The sequence below is a fragment of the Xyrauchen texanus genome, chromosome 10 (assembly GCF_025860055.1).
Source record: "Xyrauchen texanus isolate HMW12.3.18 chromosome 10, RBS_HiC_50CHRs, whole genome shotgun sequence".
Taxonomy (NCBI): domain Eukaryota; kingdom Metazoa; phylum Chordata; class Actinopteri; order Cypriniformes; family Catostomidae; genus Xyrauchen; species Xyrauchen texanus.
Window position 1 is genome coordinate 36,319,381 of NC_068285.1, and position 18,407 is coordinate 36,337,787.

General features: G+C 37.6%; 1 long non-coding RNA gene across 2 annotated transcripts; it reads right to left on the bottom strand.

Annotated features, from left to right (window-relative positions):
- Positions 1-217: 217 nt before the first annotated feature.
- LOC127651050 (uncharacterized) lies at positions 218-17,907 on the bottom strand. Of its 2 annotated transcripts, none has more exons than XR_007971497.1 (4): positions 16,225-17,907; positions 15,868-16,059; positions 7,106-7,290; positions 218-2,925 (listed from the first exon to the last, which is right to left on the bottom strand). It is a non-coding gene; the product is annotated as an uncharacterized LOC127651050 (long non-coding RNA). The 2 variants fall into 2 exon arrangements; XR_007971496.1 differs by having other exon boundaries at positions 7,082-7,290.
- Positions 17,908-18,407: the final 500 nt, after the last annotated feature.

Consider the following 18,407-nt stretch of genomic DNA (forward strand, 5'->3'; position numbering starts at 1 on the left):
ACCTCTTTAAACCCCCCCACAATCAACACAGGATCACAGCATATATTTGGGTAAAAGGGGGGTTGATTTATTAGTTCATGCACACCTAAACTTCTTCTCAATCTGTTGTGGATTACATATGCAAAACACGGTACCAAATATTATGCTACAACAGAAATGCAATTGTGGGTATGATTGAGAAAAAAATATATTGTTTTTCAGCTACCATTTTAATATCGTGAAATACTTCACTCGGTTAATACCGGAGGCTTAGAGAAGAAATGACACCAGCAAAATGAAAGTAGTGATCACTTCTTTATTTGATTCCAGGTTTATACACATGAGAGGGTATTTGGTTAGTTGTAGCTGTGCTGAAAAGCAAAGAAAAACAGTTCTCTCCATGGAAACACCTCAGCAGCTCTAGGATTCAAGGGAATGCTTTTCAACCTCTTTATTTCATACATACAGCAATCTGTTTGCGAGGAAGGTGACAAGATTAGTGTGGAGAAAATTCAGTCGGATTGGCATAGACAACATATATTAATATATGAGGAAATATAATTATTCTTCAAGATCAAAATTTTACTGTAATCTTTGTCAAAGCACAACTCATCATTGAGTCTATACAATAATAAACTTGTTAGAATTGGTAAGAATTCCTGTTAATGTGGTTCTTGCACACATACATTATCGTACTTTTAGATAAACACATAAACATAGTGAATTTAAAGAAATTGACAGCAACTATGTAAACACTTAAGTATTAGCATCAACTGTGAATCCTTCGCAGTTCATGGAATATTGATTTCATGGAATGAATATGTTTATGTTCTTTATAATAAATGAGATTCATTAAATATGTTTAATGCTGTGACATTTATTTGACACAGTTAACGTCTTAAGCTAATTGAACATTTAGACACAAATCAGTTAATTGCACTATAACATGGACTGTGTTCAACTGAGTTCCTCTATGGGTTTGTGTCTGAATATTGAACTCACGCTTGAAAGAAAACAGTCTTTCACAAGGTTTTGCACAAGTTTTGTTTCAGATGTTGCCAGTACATTCATGTTGTACATTCTCTGTAAGTGACTGTCCAAATATAGAACAAATACCTACGATTAAGAATGAGATCACCTTGGCCTGTTTGTGATTTATCTAATTACAGTATTTTGCCAGTGTAAATGAGCACTAAAGTTAATGTGTAAGTGGGTATGATGTAGCTGAGCACCCAGCTAATTCCAATTCCGAATATTCTCCCAGCTATTCTCAGAAGTCCTTCTCTATGCTGAAAGCAGATTTGCTACAGTGGCTTAGAGTACAGCGATAACACTGAAGAGTGACGGTAACCTTGAGGAGTCCACTGAAACACTACAGAAAGACACTCCAACAAGGCATTGTGGGAACAGAGTAAAGGCATTCAGCCAATTACAGCTAAGCATCTCCTCAGGCAGCCTAGACCCCATCTCCTCCCTTAGGGATCTCTCTCTCCTCCAATTACTCAATCTCTCTCGCCCACTTTTCTCAATTCCTTTAGTACTTCTAGTTTCTCGAGGCGGTTTGGCTCTTAGTCCTAAACTCTATTAACTCTGCCTTATTTTATGTCTATTCTTTACAACAGAGAGACACAGAAAGAGAGGGGTCAATCAGAGTTGAGCCGATATGACTGGGAAAGAGAATATTTTCTATTTCAATTCAAAGGACTTTGTAGAAAGAAATTCACTTTGAAATGCTGATTCAGTGGCCTCTGTAGTACTAGAGTTATAGAGCTTCTTTAGGACCAGCAGAACATGACAGAAATTTGTGTACACTCTGTAAGTAAGTGTCACACAGGGTATACGTGTAAGAGAGAATCTGTGTTGAGACAAAATGCACCAGCATAGGGAATGTTCAGGAGAAATGGCAAAGGCAAACTACGGTAACTCTCTGGTATGCTTACCGTGGTACTCCACAGTGACAATAGGACATTTTTTCAAGAATTAAATGGAAATTAGCTGACTGTACAAACTTTATATTCTATCCCCTAAACCTAACCCTACCCCTAAACCTAACCCTCACAGAAAACTTTCTGCATTTTTACATTTTCAAAAAACATAATTTAGTATGATTTATAAGCTGTTTTCCTCATGGGGACCGACAAAATGTCCCCACAAGGTCAAAAATTTCGGGTTTTACTATCCTTATGGGGACATTTGGTCCCCACAAAGTGATAAATACACGCTCACACACACACACACACACACACACACACACACACACACACATATACACACACACACACACACATATATTAACTTTGATAGATTTTGTGACCAGAAAAAAGCTGAATGTCCTTAAGGGGTGCCCCTTTGTACCCTTTGTTTGGTACGACATGAAGGTGAGTAAATAATGACAGAATTTTCATTTTTGGGAGTACTTTGAAGAGACGTTATGAATGTATATACTTATCCCTGGATAGAAATGTTTCTAGCTCCTTTCTCATTACCAAGGTCAATTTTTCCGCATGACCAGCTGCACCCTGGTCCAGGACTTTCTTGCTGAAATAAAGAAGAAAAATACTTCAGTGTGAAAAATATACATAACAGCCTGTCACCCTGCATGCTTCAGGCTTTGGTACAGTTTTTAAACAACAATAAACAAACGTCAAAAATATGGTATATTGCAAACATTACACAATTACATTTACATTTATGCATTTGGCAGAATAATTGGACATGCAATGCATCACATTAGTGTCTAAATGTAAGTTAACAACATGGGTTGCATTTCTGTGGGTGTCGGTATGTGTTTATATGCAGAGTCATTACGGGTGACTTATGCATCGCTTGCGCAAGCAAAACCTTTTTTTTTTCTGTGTTGTCCTTCACCCTGTTGATGGAGAGCAGGGAGGCAGTGTACCCCTGCAGCACAGTTCATTCTGCTCCAGTAGTGCTGGGCTTCATGTACTGTGTGGTGAGATCAAGCAGAAGGGAGTGCTTTTGAATTCAGTGTGATCGCAGACCACCTCCGGGCAGTTCAACACATAAACAACAAACAGTGAGATATTTACGCCCTCTCGTAGCCTCTGCTGGCCACAGATCACTTACATTAGAGCATTACCTTTTTGCTTTCTCCCACCTTACCCATGTCAGAAATGACTTTATTAAGGGGCAATGTTTGCCCCCCTGTATTTCATTTTTTTAAAGGGACTTTTTTTATAAAACAAAATTTACCTTTAAGAGTGCATTTTTGTTTCTGGCAATGTAAAAATACCCAGCTTGTCTAATTTATGTGAAATACTTCAATCAATTACATTGAAATATTTGAAGTTAGCTATAAAAATAAAATCAATATCAGATGCACAAGATATAACACTATAAAAGCTCTGCTAGAATTATTATTATTTTATTATTTTTTTGGTCAAATGGAAAAAGTAGTCAGGCAAAAAGTTGATAAAATCCTTTTTTAGGGTTGATTTGGTTTACAGGGTAATGTCGTCATGCCAACAAAGTAGTAAAATTGAATATGAATTTACACAGAAAAGCTTAGTAAGCAATTTCATCACACTAAAATCATATACATACTGTCTTTGCCTCGTGGCTTTACTTGTAAAACGGTTAATATTTTAATGTTTACGGACTGGTCCCAGTCACTTCCATTGTAAGTGCCTCACTGGAACCCAGATTTCTAAATTTATTTTTAAGAAAAGGAGGGATGAGTTGAAATATTTTTTTTGTCAAAATGCTGTCAATCCAACTTGTATTTAAACTGGACTATTCCTTTAAATGTTAGATAACAGTAAAAAAAAAAAAAAAGAAAAAAGAGAGGAATTAATTACAGGGAGTTTTTCATCCCCACATTTTAAGTATCTAGGGCAATTATTGTTACTTTCTCACCTGGCATTTCTAACCCAAGCCCTGGTTAATATTTGACCCTGCTCCTCCCCCTCCTGGTTAGGTAACTGTCCCCGCCTCCTGTTTGAGTGTACTGCAAGTCCTGTAAGAATTATCTGCCTGTGAAAATGTCATACCGTGAAGTGTGAAAGCAAAGAGTCCTTTTCAAAGCGAACAGGTGCCAAACTTTCACAGCTATGCCTTTTATTTACCCATCTCAAGAAGCTTTGAAGCTCCCAAATGTATTGACTTTCTGTTCCTGTTTGTACATGTTGTTCGTGATGGGGCTGGAGTCTTTCCACCAGTCTGGTATAGTGTTTATTCGTGCGCTGCAAGCCACAGCCAGAAAACAATAACATGCGCCGCATCCTCGCGTGGGAGCAGCCTGTATCTGTTCAGCTAGACAACTGACTAATACCTTCGCCTCATTATGCACATGTTGTGTAACCCAAACGACACAGTGTAAGGTTGTTCGAGTGCTTAGTCATGTGCTATCATCCGAGAGTGTGGCCATTCAACTGACCCGACACAGAATATCTACGCACTTTAACAGACAATGAGAGTGCTGGTGCAAAAGAGCTAATGTAGACAAAAACAAGGCAAGTCATGTACTACCTTGTTTCCTCAAAGTAATGCAAGTTAAACTCAATTGACAGCACTTGTTGCATAATTTGGATTACTCAGAAAATTATTTTGACTTGTCCTTTAGTTTTCAGGCACTTATGTTGGAAGTAAAAATTGCCAGTGTCCATAGGGTTTAAATGCCTATATATAAAGGTCATATTGTTTGTTAAATCGCTTACATAATTTCTTCTACAACCCTAATAACAAAAATGTTGGGACAGTATGAACATGCTAACTAAAACAAGTGATTTGTCCATTTTGTTCAACCTGTGCTATATTGAAAGCACTATATCAACACATTATATGATGTTTTACCTTGTGAATACACACTCATTTCAAATCAGATGATTGCAACACACCCCCAAAAAGTTGAGATGGGGGTAATTTTGGACTAATAACAATCTTCAAATTTTCAAAAGTTGAAATAAAGTGATGTGAAACAGGATATGTTAAACAGGTGTGGCAATCGTGTTATAATACACAAGGAGCCTCCAAAAAAGCCTAGTCCTACAAGAGCAAGGATGGGTTGAGGCTCGCCAATTTGCCAACATGTGCCTCAGCAAATAATCCAGCACTTTGAGAACAATGTTTGCCAAAGACAAATTGGAAGGATTTTTGGCAATTCACCCTCTACAGTGCACAACATAGTTAAAAGATTTAGGGAATCTGGTTAAATCTCTGAGTGTAAAGGGCAAGACAAAACCACCTCTGAATGTGCGTGATCTCTGATCCCTCAAACAGTCACTGTCTTAAAAAACATAATTCATCTGTAATGGATATCATGAACATGGACTTGAGATTACTTCAGTAAACCTTTGTTAGTCAACACTATTCACTGCTACATCCACAGATGCAGGTTCAGACTTTACTATGCAAAACAGAAGCCCAACATCAACACTGCCTTGAAGCGCCGCCGACTTCTCTGGGCTCGGCCTCATCTTAGATGGAAAGTAAATCAGAGGGATTGTGTTATGTGTTCCAACGAGTCCACATTTCAAATCATTTTTGGAAACAAAACAGCTGTTGTGGTCTCTGGGCCAAAGAGGAAAAAGACCATCCAAGCGGTTATCAGCATCAGGTCCAAAAGCAAGTGTCAGTCATGGTATGGGGGTGTGTCAGTGCCCATGGCATACGTAACTTGCACATCTGTGAGAGCACCATTAATGCAAAGATATGTACAAATATGAGCAACATATGCTGCCATCCAGATGCTGTCTTTTCCAGGGACAAAGCAGGGACTTTTTTAGACAAAAAAGTATCTGAAAATCGACAAAATGTCAAAGGTAAAAGTAGCATTGCGAATGACTTAATTGAATATAGAACTAAGAAAATATATAAAACCATTGATTTTAGGTTGTTGATTATAAGTATAGAAACATTATAATTTATGTTTAAGTAGTTTGAAAGTGCTTGAAAGTGACTCATTTGAGTCATTCAGAGTGCGTCATGGGAGTGGTATATATCATGGGCTTTGTTTACTGTGGTTCTCTGATTGGTGAAGCTTTCTCTGCTGGACCATGGGTAGTTGTTCAACAGGAATTCCACTATTAAAGACGATTTTTAAACAATGAAGTTGAAATAACGCAGACGGATGCCTTCCACGGAAGCATATACCATCGATAAGCAACCTCAGAGCTCTAGGTACGCAAGTCTGTTTTTAAAGGTTTATATGTTAGCGTTGAAAATCTATTTATCGATGGAAGAATTTTTCTTGTGGAACCAGACTGTGGCACTCTATTGGGATGTATTACACAACATGTAATATTTGAGCTGTAGAATTGCCAATATTATAATTTGTGCTGTATGACTACTGTTCTAGGTGAAAAAACTATTAGACTAAGTGTGTTGCATCTGTGTGAGGCATGTTGTCAGGCACATTATGTCAAGTAGAGAGGAAGCAGATGATTGTTTCTGGTAGTTTTTTGTTTGTTTTTTGTCAGTGGACAGTAAAAATTCATGCAGACAGGAAAGAGACAAGTTTATATTCTTCTGCTGGTTCAAGACAATGGTCTGGCAAAATACCTGCTCAGCTCCATGTAAACAAGGGAGCCAAATCACCTCCCTGTTTGTATCCTTGCAAGGACATCTTGTGAAAGTTACCAGGTTTATTTCATCATGACAACTGAAAGTTATACATTTTTCCAGATATACTGTAGAGGATATGACAGACTGTAACACAGTCAAGTAACACTAGTCTCATGTTAACTCATACAATATTTAACTATTGATGCTATAAACAGTGTTTATTTTGACATTATTGCCTGGCCCCCTTCACTTTCACTGTAAGCATCTTACTGTAACTATAACTTGAATAATAAGAGATAAGTCTAAATGATTTTCTGTTGAATCTGACATTGATTATGATGAACTGACAATTATATTGATTGAGCTAATTATGAATTTTACCTGGAACATTCCTTATGGGAAGGAGTTAACTGTCCTTAGTTGCAAATAAAGGGAATAAGCTGGCATAGGCACATCCTCACTTGAAATTTCACAACTGCACTTGGCTTCGCAAACAGTGGCAGATGTAACATGGTCCGACAAACTGACATTGTGCTGAAGGAACAGCTGCATCGTGGCACCCTTGGGATTTGACACTAACCTTGAAAGATGTCCGTTACTTTACCAGACTATCAGTCCAAATGCAGATGCCTCCTGCATGGAAGCGTATTGGTAATGGCCCAAAAACTGCATCTGCAAAGTGGTGCACATCAAAACACGGCAGCGGTAGCAGAGCAGCAGAACAGCCTGTGGGTTTGGCAAGGTCTCTCTGACCGACTCACTTCAGCTCGCCTTTTATCCTGCCATTTACTGTAAACACACAAACAAAAACAGAGCAGAGTGGCTTCAGTGGGAATGGGTAATGATGCTAGTGCGGGGATGGACTGCTGTCAGTGGTGAGCTGCAGATTGCACAGCACAGCCAAAGGATTCTCACAGGAAACACTGCTCAGCTCTCAGGCCCTGATGCCTCTTTCTTGATGATAAAAGCGTGCGGGGAAGGAACACCAGGCAGACTCTACAGAGAGCTTTTCAGGAAAAAAACAGAATCATGTTTATGGAAGCATGTTGCAATAAGCTGTTTAAACATATCTATTTATATAAACAACATTTATGGGAGTCAACTGTGAAGGGGATTTACTGACAGTTTGTTCCAATAAAGTCATTGTTTTCTTTTCTTTTCTGCATATGTGCATCTTTAAAGATTCCCATAAATCTTTCCATAAGGATTTTATAAAATCCTTCTTGGAGTTCTATGCCATAAGCCAAACCAACAAGCTCCAAGGTGATTCGCAACATTACAAACTTATTTTAAAAATATATATAAATAAAAGTATTTGAAAATTGGACAAAATGACAAAGATACAAGACTTTCTAAATAACTGTTTTTCTGGAGTACCACTAACACTACACATTTTGGATGTCTCCTTTATTTGACACACTCAATTTGTTAATAAGTAGAATCAGGTTTGTTATATGAAGGAGACATCCAAAATGTGTAGTGTTAATGGTACTCCAAGAAAGTACTGAGAAACAAGCATTGTAAATGATGTAATCAAATAAAAAATTAAAGAAAAAGGGGGCCTGGGTAGCTCAGCGAGTAAAGACGTTGACAACCACCCCTGGAGTTCGCAAGTTCGAATCCAGAATCCAGCAGCATTTACCTCTTGCCCTCACAAGGGTATTGGCAACTATCGCAGCTGTGTCCGAAATTGTTCACTCATTCATTATTCCCTATATAGTGAATGGCAGTTACTGCACTATATCTCAGCAGAGAGTGATGGAAATGAGTAAGTGAATTCAGATGCTGATGTTACAAAGAGCATCGGAGCTCTGGGACTGTCGCAGAAACAAAGTCACATATGACCTTTTAAAATACTAGGGCCTTATTTGTTATTCTTATTAAATAATGTATTAATACATTAAACCTTCATGCCATTTGTCATTTTTAATATATATTTTAATATAAAGAGTAAACACGTATGATCAAATGCATATTATTGTATTTATTTGTTATATTTTAGTATATTTAAACTCCAAAACATGCTGGGTAGCGTTTCTGAGTGCATATTGCCTTCATCTGACCATAAACAGCACCAAAGTTATCATACCCTACATGTTATAACAGAATATTTAAATCATTCACAGAATTATCATTCAATTATCATTCACTGTGTGCAGTCTTCTGAGTTCAAATAATATCACCTTAGTGAATTATTTAGTAATGGCAAAAGTCTGTATAAAATAAAGAGTACATTTAAAAATGTATCTGTATGTTTTGCCTCTCTATATGTTCTTATGTTATTTTAATCTAGTAATAAAGTAATGCAAAAAAATTATTTAATAATTCAGTATGAAATAAAACATTGCAGGAGTGAAGGAAGCAGTAATCTCCCAGCTCGTACGTCTTCCCTGCAGTGGATTATGGGCAATAAACCATCGTTGAGTGTACATCAAATATATAATGGTGAATGGTGAAAGAATTTCCATTAATAATAATAATAATATAATAATAATAATTCTGTAATACATGTTAAATGTAGGGCTATCTATCGATAAAAATGTTTAATCAAATTAATTACATGGTGTCTCGATTAATTAATCGCGATTAATCGCATTTAATCGCATATACAAATATTTGCAGAGAAAGCCCCTCATATAACAATAATTCAATATATAATGATGAAATAATTATACATAGTTATCTTTAAATATTTAAAAATTATATTTATAAGATATTCAGATAATTAAAATGCATTACATTCTTGTAGCAGAAGAGTTAATCATTGATAAAACAATACAAAAGCGGCTTTAGAATACAATGTATTGTTTACTACCATATTGTTGGTCATAAGTCAATCATTGGCAACAGTTCACAGCAATCCATTTCACAAGTGAATTTGTCAATCAGTTGGAGATTTATTATGAAGGCTTGTTTAAGGACCCGTCAATTTACATCTGCGTCAGACATGCTTGTGTAGCGTTTCGAGTGCGTTGCGTCATAAACATAAAATGTTTAGGTCACTGTGTCAAGTTAAATATAGTTTAATACTCAATCTTTAAACACATCTTGAGATCCCTTAGTTCGCATTTGCGCTCCTTCAAGTGTTTTGAACGCAAGAACGTAACGCATGTTTGTGTTGTTGTGCATGGTTGTTTTTTTCAATTTATAAACGGCGCGTTGCTCATACAGCTGAATTTTCAATTACTGCCCTCTGGAGTAAACAGGTGGTACTACAAGCTTGCATTTCTCAGGAATCTTCCTTATTAAGGTCCGGGGCATTGCGATTAATTGCGTTATTTTTTTTAAAGCGTTATTTTTTGTAAAATGAATCGCACCGAATTAACACATTAAATTGACAGCTCTAGTTAAATGTATATTATGTAATGGAATATAGGGTAGATAACATCCACTGTGTAATTTTTTGAAGTAACGAGTTACTTCTTGTATACTAATTTAATTGGATTCTTTCTTACTCAAGTTATTATTTATGGTAATATTTTTACTTCTACTTAACTAATAATGTTTTGAAACTTTGTTATAATGTACTAATTTTACGTTAATTTGAGTACAGTTTTTGGCTACTCTACCCACCTCTGACGGTAGGCCTGTCTTTAAAGGTTTATATGTTATAAGTAAAAATTATTTCACCCATGGAGAAAATGAATGGCGTTTTTACTTCTGGAACCAGACTGCTGTACACTATAGACCATTTCAAGTACTATCAATTGGTTTAAGGAAGGGACATCTTTGTTCCTTCAACGTTTCCTACTTGTTGTCAAAATCATTCAAAACAACAGCGGGAGGCTCTTCATTCATAGTGATTTTAACACGATTGTTTAAATGTCATTATTAAAATGTGAACCATGTAGTTTGGTGGATTGCTGCTCCTTAGATACCTGGAACTAATGGAAATTAAAGTGCCGAAAGCAACCACAAATAGACGCAGGAATGCAGCAGTGATGCGAAACAGCTGGATACATGCAGTACTAAAAACTTATTTAGAGGTAGAGCTCTAAAAGTGACTATAGATTGCTCCCATTATACTGAATAAAGCTGCGCAAGTAATTTACTATCACATTTAGCAGATGCTTTTATCTAAACGACTTACAAATAAAGAACACTAAAACAGAAATCCTTGCCTTGTCCACAGGTCACGCAGACAGATTCATTAAATGGCTTCATTGAAATAACAGGGGCAATCCAATATTTCTGATCTCTTCACGGAGCATCTACACTACTGTTGCTTCTCTATTGTAGATGCTCAGTATCAACAACACGTCTGGATAAGTCACTTCTGGTAAATGTTTGATGTTCTTTGAGGAAATATGTTGACTCAGAGCCCTTTTTTAAAGAATCTGCTAATGATATCAGAAGGGCTCCCAGGCCAGTAGCATTGCATTTTTTTATATTTGTTCACATCCTTGAAATGGTCTATACAACCCTTTTCTGACTAGCAATAGCAAGTGGCAAATCATCGTCCATGGCTGTGACATTCTGTACACTGGTGGCTATTGGCTTTTTTGAAGAAGAAGAGAACAGAAAGGACAAGCCCTCTGATATGTCCTGCCCCAACTTCTTGTATCAAAAGGAAATATGTCAACAAAGGACAGAAAACTGTGTTTGGGGTCTTTAATGACTGGTAATATTCAGTAATATTAGTGCTGTAAATATTCTGTTTCATGTCTGAAATGGATTTCCAACAGTGTTACAAGTTGTGGTTTTTAATAAAAACAGTGTGTGTATGTATGTAATTCAATTTTGATCCAGAGAAGGTGATATTGTAGTGAGTTACCTTCGGGTGGCTATAAAAGACAAAGCCCAGAGGAAATAACAAACCCAGTGACCACAATAAAACACAGAAACGCAGTGCTCCCCATGCCAGCTTTAAAAATGGGCATGAGCTCGGCTGGATATTACACAGCCATAATGAAGCCACTAAAAGAGCCCTGAAGTGCATTCCGCACATTTGCTTACTGACAGCGTGTAATGAAGACAATAACAATTCTAGTCAGTGCAATACGGCTGCTTATTTATACACTAAACTGTTAGGAACACCAGAACCAGGACAAAAACAGGCTTTAATATAAATGATGCACTGTGCTTTTAGATATGAAAATGCAAATCAGTATTTCACTTGCGTGCTGAAATTGTCTGCTTTAAACTATTTTTGCAAATGTGTTTTTGCGCTACATTGAATCTGAACGTGCTCGTCCCTGGTTTTGATGGTAGCGTATGATTATATTTGATCTTCGGGGTGGTTATTCAGCAGAGTGTGTCCTCCATGATTTCGCAGTTCATATGTCACTGACCTACAAATGGGGTAGAGAAATCTGCTGTCAGTTAAAAAACAGCATCAGTAACATGTTAATGCTGTGTGGTTAATGCCACAAAATAAAGATGGAATCAAGAAATTGACTGGATTCCATATGCTTTCCATTAAGAAGAGGATCAGATGAATCTATATAGGTAGGTATAGTTTCCCTAAAAATTACATTCTGAATAAATCACCCTCAAGTCATTTTATTTTGGTGTGAAAACGCACAAAAGGAACTCAATAACGTCTATCAGATATGTTCTAAAAGCACTGGGGTTCATTTCTTTTACTTTTCTTTGTTGGTTTTAAAGTAATCCACAACATAAGTAATCATTTTGGAAAACTACAGTAAGAATAAGGGCGGTAAAGCTATATACACTTTGTATGCCTCAAGTACCCGATTGCAAGTACGTTCAGATGTGTGCTGTTTTACTGTGGCATGGTGTGCATGTGGAGGAGTTGGGGGTTTACTCAGCTACCACTTTTGAAGTCATTTAAGAATCATTGAAGACAGTTTGGAACAAAGAAGGCTTCAGAAAATAACCAACCATCAAAGCTGATTTTCGAAATGCACTGTATTAAGCAAAAAGCAACATTATAACTGTTGTATGGGAATGGAAGTGCTGGCAAATTAAAGCCCTGTGTGCATTGAGGGAACATATGGGGAAGAGTGGAGTTTAGCACGAGCTGAGATGAGATGAGTGACCCACTTTCTGTTATGAAAAACAACGAAAAGCAACAGACAATGGACATAAACCTGCTATGACATAAAGCAGTCATCATAAAAATCACGACTGTGTTGAAAGCCCTTACATACATCTAACGTGCAATAGTATCAAGACATTGACGCTGATAACTATAAAAAAAACAGCTAATTACAAAACCAGACAGAGCAAAAAAAAAAAGAGAGAGAGGAATAAAAATGAGAATATTTTCTCTGATTGCAAACATGTGATTGAAAGCATTGAATAAGTTACACACGCAAACAGAGTAAACGGCCCTGATTATTGCTAATCAGGGTTTTTTTTAACCATTTAAAATGCAACAACACTGTTGAAGGCATTTGCATGGCCTGCCACATTGTCAGGTTAATAAGCCTACAGTGTAAGTACGTGTATGTAAACACACTCAGCGTTGAAGTTCAGGTTTCTTGGCACTGTTCATGACATTTCAATGTCAGTATAATTGAAACAATGCCACTGCATCTAGTGTGAAAGATTGCACAGAAAGAAACCACATAAACTTAGTTCTAAAATCTATTACGCATATTCATTGCAGGTAAAAAGTGTACTAAACTCAGGACAGTCATCCACAACAAATGGCTTGAATAAATTTCAGCAAAACAGCAATGATGTGGGTTCACTGTCTGTAAGTAAAGGGCAGGTTGTTTTGCTGTGTCCTGCTGTACTCCTAATAGAGTGTGGAGTTTACTCACTCAACGTTTTTCAAGGTCTAACCCATCTATTAAAAAATTGTCACTTAATCCACAAACAATGGCTTTCAGTCCACATCATTTGACAGTGATGTCTAGTTTGATTATACAACCACCAACTGTACTGCAGTGAGAGTGTCAAGGGGGGCAATAAACATCCTAAAATGACCCAATGCCTCACCCATACCCCAATTGGTAAGTCTGTAATACAAAACAGATCTGAAAAAAGAAGCTATAGAAATACAACTGATGTTTACTGTGGTTCAAGGATCCGTTTACAAGAAAGCGTCATTACTAATGTGATCATTGGTATAATTTTGTTCAGTTGACCCTTCGCTAAGCCCTGTCTTAAAACCGTCACTGAGACTGGCCAATCCTATTTTAGCAACTGTTGCTGTCTTCTAATGTAAGCCTATGGAAGTCCAGTGTGTTTCAACGGAAAGATGTTGTTACCGGATGATCTGGTACCTTGACATCGACCCAATTCTACTGAGTTACTGACCGGTGCTATCTCTCATCAGACATATTTGCATCAATTCAAATGTTTTTATCTTTTCCTGTGGAGCTGATAAAGAGATCAGAGACATGTGCTCTGGTCACATGGAAACCAGGACGTATGTTTGCATAATCTTTGAGCACTGTTAGGATTATATTTTTACTCTACTGAGAGGTTTAGGAAAGGGTGTTTGATTAATATAACATGCACTGCTGTTGACTGTATTACATCATTTAAAACTACAAACAACTCTCATTTCAACACAATTTTGGTTACTCTGTACACATTTCACCTGGAAACTGGAGCTCACACATGCACATACGTTTATCTTAGTTTAGTGGAATTGTGCAAAAATTATCCAAGAATATATTAAAATGTTGTTGCCCAGGTAACTGTAATAGTTATACACATAGAGTATATTGTATGCATGGTGTTTGTTTTTGTTTTTTTTGTTTTTTCCTTTTCTAAATTTCTAAATCTTGAGAAGTGCATTCTGTGGATTAAACTGTCATCCCCAAATGTACATACGCAATGTCAATAAGAGTACCTGAACTTGTAAATTATTGCAATATGACTTAATATGACTGTTAATTGGTTTACATATTGCTTCAGGTAATGTGTTGAAAATAAACAACGGAGGAGTTCGCAATACCATTATTAGTAATATGAAGTAAATTTAAGAACAGTTATAAACAATTGTACTATTGTAATCAATTGTAATCACTAGGGAAGCTTCTCCCTTTTCAGTGTTTGCCTCCATTCTACAGCAAACCCCTCCTTCTTTGCCCAATTTCAGGTTTTAGTCGTAGTCTTCAACGACATACTGAAAACCGTTCCGAAAATTAGATATAATTACTAAATATAACTGCACTGATAATTTTATATAATAATTCCCAAAACAATTCACTTGATCCAGTAATTTCTCTCTTAGTTTTAACAGTGGCAAATCAAGTGCTAGCAGGAAACCTTGACAGAGTTATCAACAGTAAATGCAGGGGTGGGGCTTAGCAAAGAGTAAGCCATAAACTTATTTGTGGACTAATTTATTGCTGTGGATACTTAACTGTCAGATTTAACATAAAGCCCTGGATGCCAGATTTTCCCATACCTACATATTCAGACACAGCTATACGATCTATGTTTGTCATTGATGTAAACAATAGTAACACAATTATTAATTTTGATATACTAATTGGTTTGGCAAATAGACTTGTAATTGCATTTGTGAAACTGCTAAATGTTAACAAAAAGTGTTTTGTAATTTAAAACAAAGCATGGGTGGGTCCAAACCAATCCATTCGACAAAGTTGTTCTAGCACTGGGGTTGGGTACTCAACTGTATTTAACATTGATATTCTGTAGCATGCCACAAGATTACAGCTCTCACAGAATACAAACATATTCAAATGTAATCAGACACCTGTACCATTTATCAGAGAGCCTCAAGGACATTGAGTTCTCATCAACAATGGCAGCATGAGAGAGCTCTTACTCTCAGTTACAGGTGGATTAAAATTAAACTGTGAGTTTCTACTTTTCCAAGCAATGACTAATAAGAAATCTAATCTGCATGTGCTAGAAATCAGCCCCCCGCCTATGGCTAGACCCTTTTCCACTGTGATCAACATTGCGTTCCTGCTGAGCTTGGGATAATTTGTGCCAAGAACAATGTTGAGGCAATAGCATTATAATGTAATATTTGTTGCCAGAAGCATAAATAAATTATGGTGGGATTAAAGGCATAAATTATTTACTTTCTAAAAGACTACTTACTTGAGCTAACTAACAGTCTTAAAAGACATTCTTACCTTTTTTTTCACTTGAAAGGGTTTGGCACTCCATCCATCCTGAACTTAAGCTACTTTTTAGAATTTTTAGATAAGAAGTTTATTAGCTGTCCTTCAGTTCAAGAGAAACATGCACCGGCAGCGCAACCTACTTACTATGATTTCTTAATATTCCCTTTGCATCTGCACGTATGTGAAGGGAGATGTGCCCTTGTTCAAGATATTGTGTTTTATTGTGTACATTCGATATACCAAAAGCAAATACACCTAACAAACACAAACCGCTGCCCACATGCTCTCAGACTAAAGGGGTTTGCATATATGGCTGACCTAGATGAAGAAGTGAATTTCTTACCTGGATGATAAAGTGAAATCAGGGGAGGTAAAGGGGGGAGAAAATAGCATTTTGCTCTGGAGATCAATGTAGACGTGCAGTCAATGTGAACACCAGCAAATAGAGCAAAATAAAATGGTGGAGAGAAAGAGCAGGAGAGAGAGACAACTCAGTTTCCCCTCCCCTTACAGCCTCCTTCGCTTCTCTTCATCCCTATGGCACAAAGATAAGAGCACAGACAAGCTAATCCACTGAGCGAGCTCATCTGAGGACAGCATCATTAAGAACTGTAAAGTATAGCAAACGAAAGAGGAGGGGTCAAATTGACATTTCGTTCTGCTGTTTGTTTACAGGCTAATTGCAGTCGTCTAAACCTACCCTAGTGTGAGTATATGTACGAGACAGTATGTGTGTTCGCTCTCCCCCTCTCTCCGTTGCTCTCGCTCTGTCTTTCTCTCTCTGTCTGCCTCACTCTGGCAGTGTCCAGACATGACTGGGGCTGATTGAGGTCACTGCGTCTGTCTGGCTGAGCTCAGCTCAGCTGCTGCATTGCCGTTTCCCTTCGCCTCTGCCCTGCCCGATGGACATAGACTCAGTCTACGAAGTCACCTTAAGCCTGGAGTGGAGCGACCACCTTGTCCCAGCTCAGCGGACATAATCTCTGACCAAAAGTACAATCTAAGCCAGCCAATGCTGATGGGCCCATCTGACTGGACGTCTGCACTGGGACCTTTGGTGAGGGGAATGGGTTCATGATTGGACGGAGAGGTAATGCACTGGAATCCAACCCATTCTGTTCAACTTCTCAGCCTGAAACCATGGTCTGGTATGCGCACACAATTGTGTGTACACATACGCTGCGAATGCGGCGAATCTCTATCCAAACTCGCCTCTTTGAAAAGTATGTCCTGCTAGATGGAGACAAAGAATAATTCCAAGTTTTTTGACTCTAAGCATAAATAGACTCTTCCTTTTGCACCTCAACTCCTCGGCTGCTCCACCAGATGAAATCTATGCCTCAATGGCAGAGAGAAGCGACGGTATTTCGAGAGGAATGGCTCAGCAATTTTGTCTCCCCAAAACAAGCCAGTAGACTGCAGCTGTGAGCTCCTGTGCTTCCACTCTAGTCGTCTGGCTGTGCCGCAGTGCGTCTGGGAGAAAAAAAAACAGACTACGTCTGTTGCCGGAGCACTGCCACTCGCCTAAAACTAGTGCTGTGACACAGCAATCAGCTGACTTTTTCCAGAAGAATGATGTGTCATCATTTGCTGGGCAGAAGGAATGCTGGGATGTTTTCAGTGTGCCACCTGAAAACCCCCTCTTGCTTTGAGTCTGCACCGCTGCGGAGTGACAGCGACACTATTTATTAATAAACAGGAAAGCGGAAGATAGTGTGTGAGAGAGGGACGAATCATTTTTGCTGTCTCTCACTGTTAGAATTATTATATATATATATTTTTAAATTGTACATTAAGGAGTACAACAGCTTGTCACTGGGACAATACCCTCATAAGTAGATCAAATGTAACAAATTTGTAGGAACAGGAACAGGTGAGGTACAAATACATACTGACTGACAGTGTGCTAAACTTACTCTCTCCCTGTCTTTTCTTATGAGTCTGTGTCTCTCTTTCTAACTCTCTTCTTGCCAATTTACCCTATGTAGTACATCAATAAAATCAAACCTGTTTCAGAGTGTTCTCCGGTGCCAATTTAAGGTCTGAAAAAGGACTCTCGTGCTTCAAATGTCACATTCTCCTCTGATGGAAAAAACTGAGACAATCAAGCTCACATGCCCATATTTTCTGGTCATTTTATACCTCTCAGACAATAAAGATTAGCCTTTGCAGTCCTTTGTTTGCAAATGGCCATTGCAATTATCATAAATGTACAGTGTATTTTTCCTCAAGACCGTTAAGGGAAAAAATTTGAATGGCAGCCAGTAAATAAGTACATGATGGACTGCTGAAGTGATCTGTACACTCCATTTCACTGATGTCCTGCTGTCTGCTATTGTGAAAACAATTACTGTTCCGAGTCCAAGAGCATTACCACTGTACGCTCTGCACTATATCTCTCTTTCTCTCTAACCATCTCTCTTCATCTCTTTCTCTTTTATTTTTGCATGCAGTAAAGTGGTTTCAAATGTATTTGGACACTTTTGGACACTTAACCGACACTTACAAATGACTGTTTTTCATTGCATACATAACAAAATATCAAACCAAGTGCAACCAGCAAACAAATGATGATAGAGATTTCCTAGAGCTAACTTCACTTTTCTGAGCCATTCTAAGGTCATTTTTAGTGGATGTAAGAAGGTCAGTTCCCCTCATGTTCACACAGATGTCCTAGCAGAGGAACCACATGTGTAGTTCATCACATTAACTACAAACACGTTTCACTAACACTTGAACAATATACTTATTGTTCTATAATTTAAACCTAACTTATTTTCAGAAGGTATGTTGAGTCTTATGTTTACAGTCCCATATGTGCTAAAATATTAAAAGAAACACAATACCTACCGATCTGGCAAAAAACAGACACAAGCTCTTTTC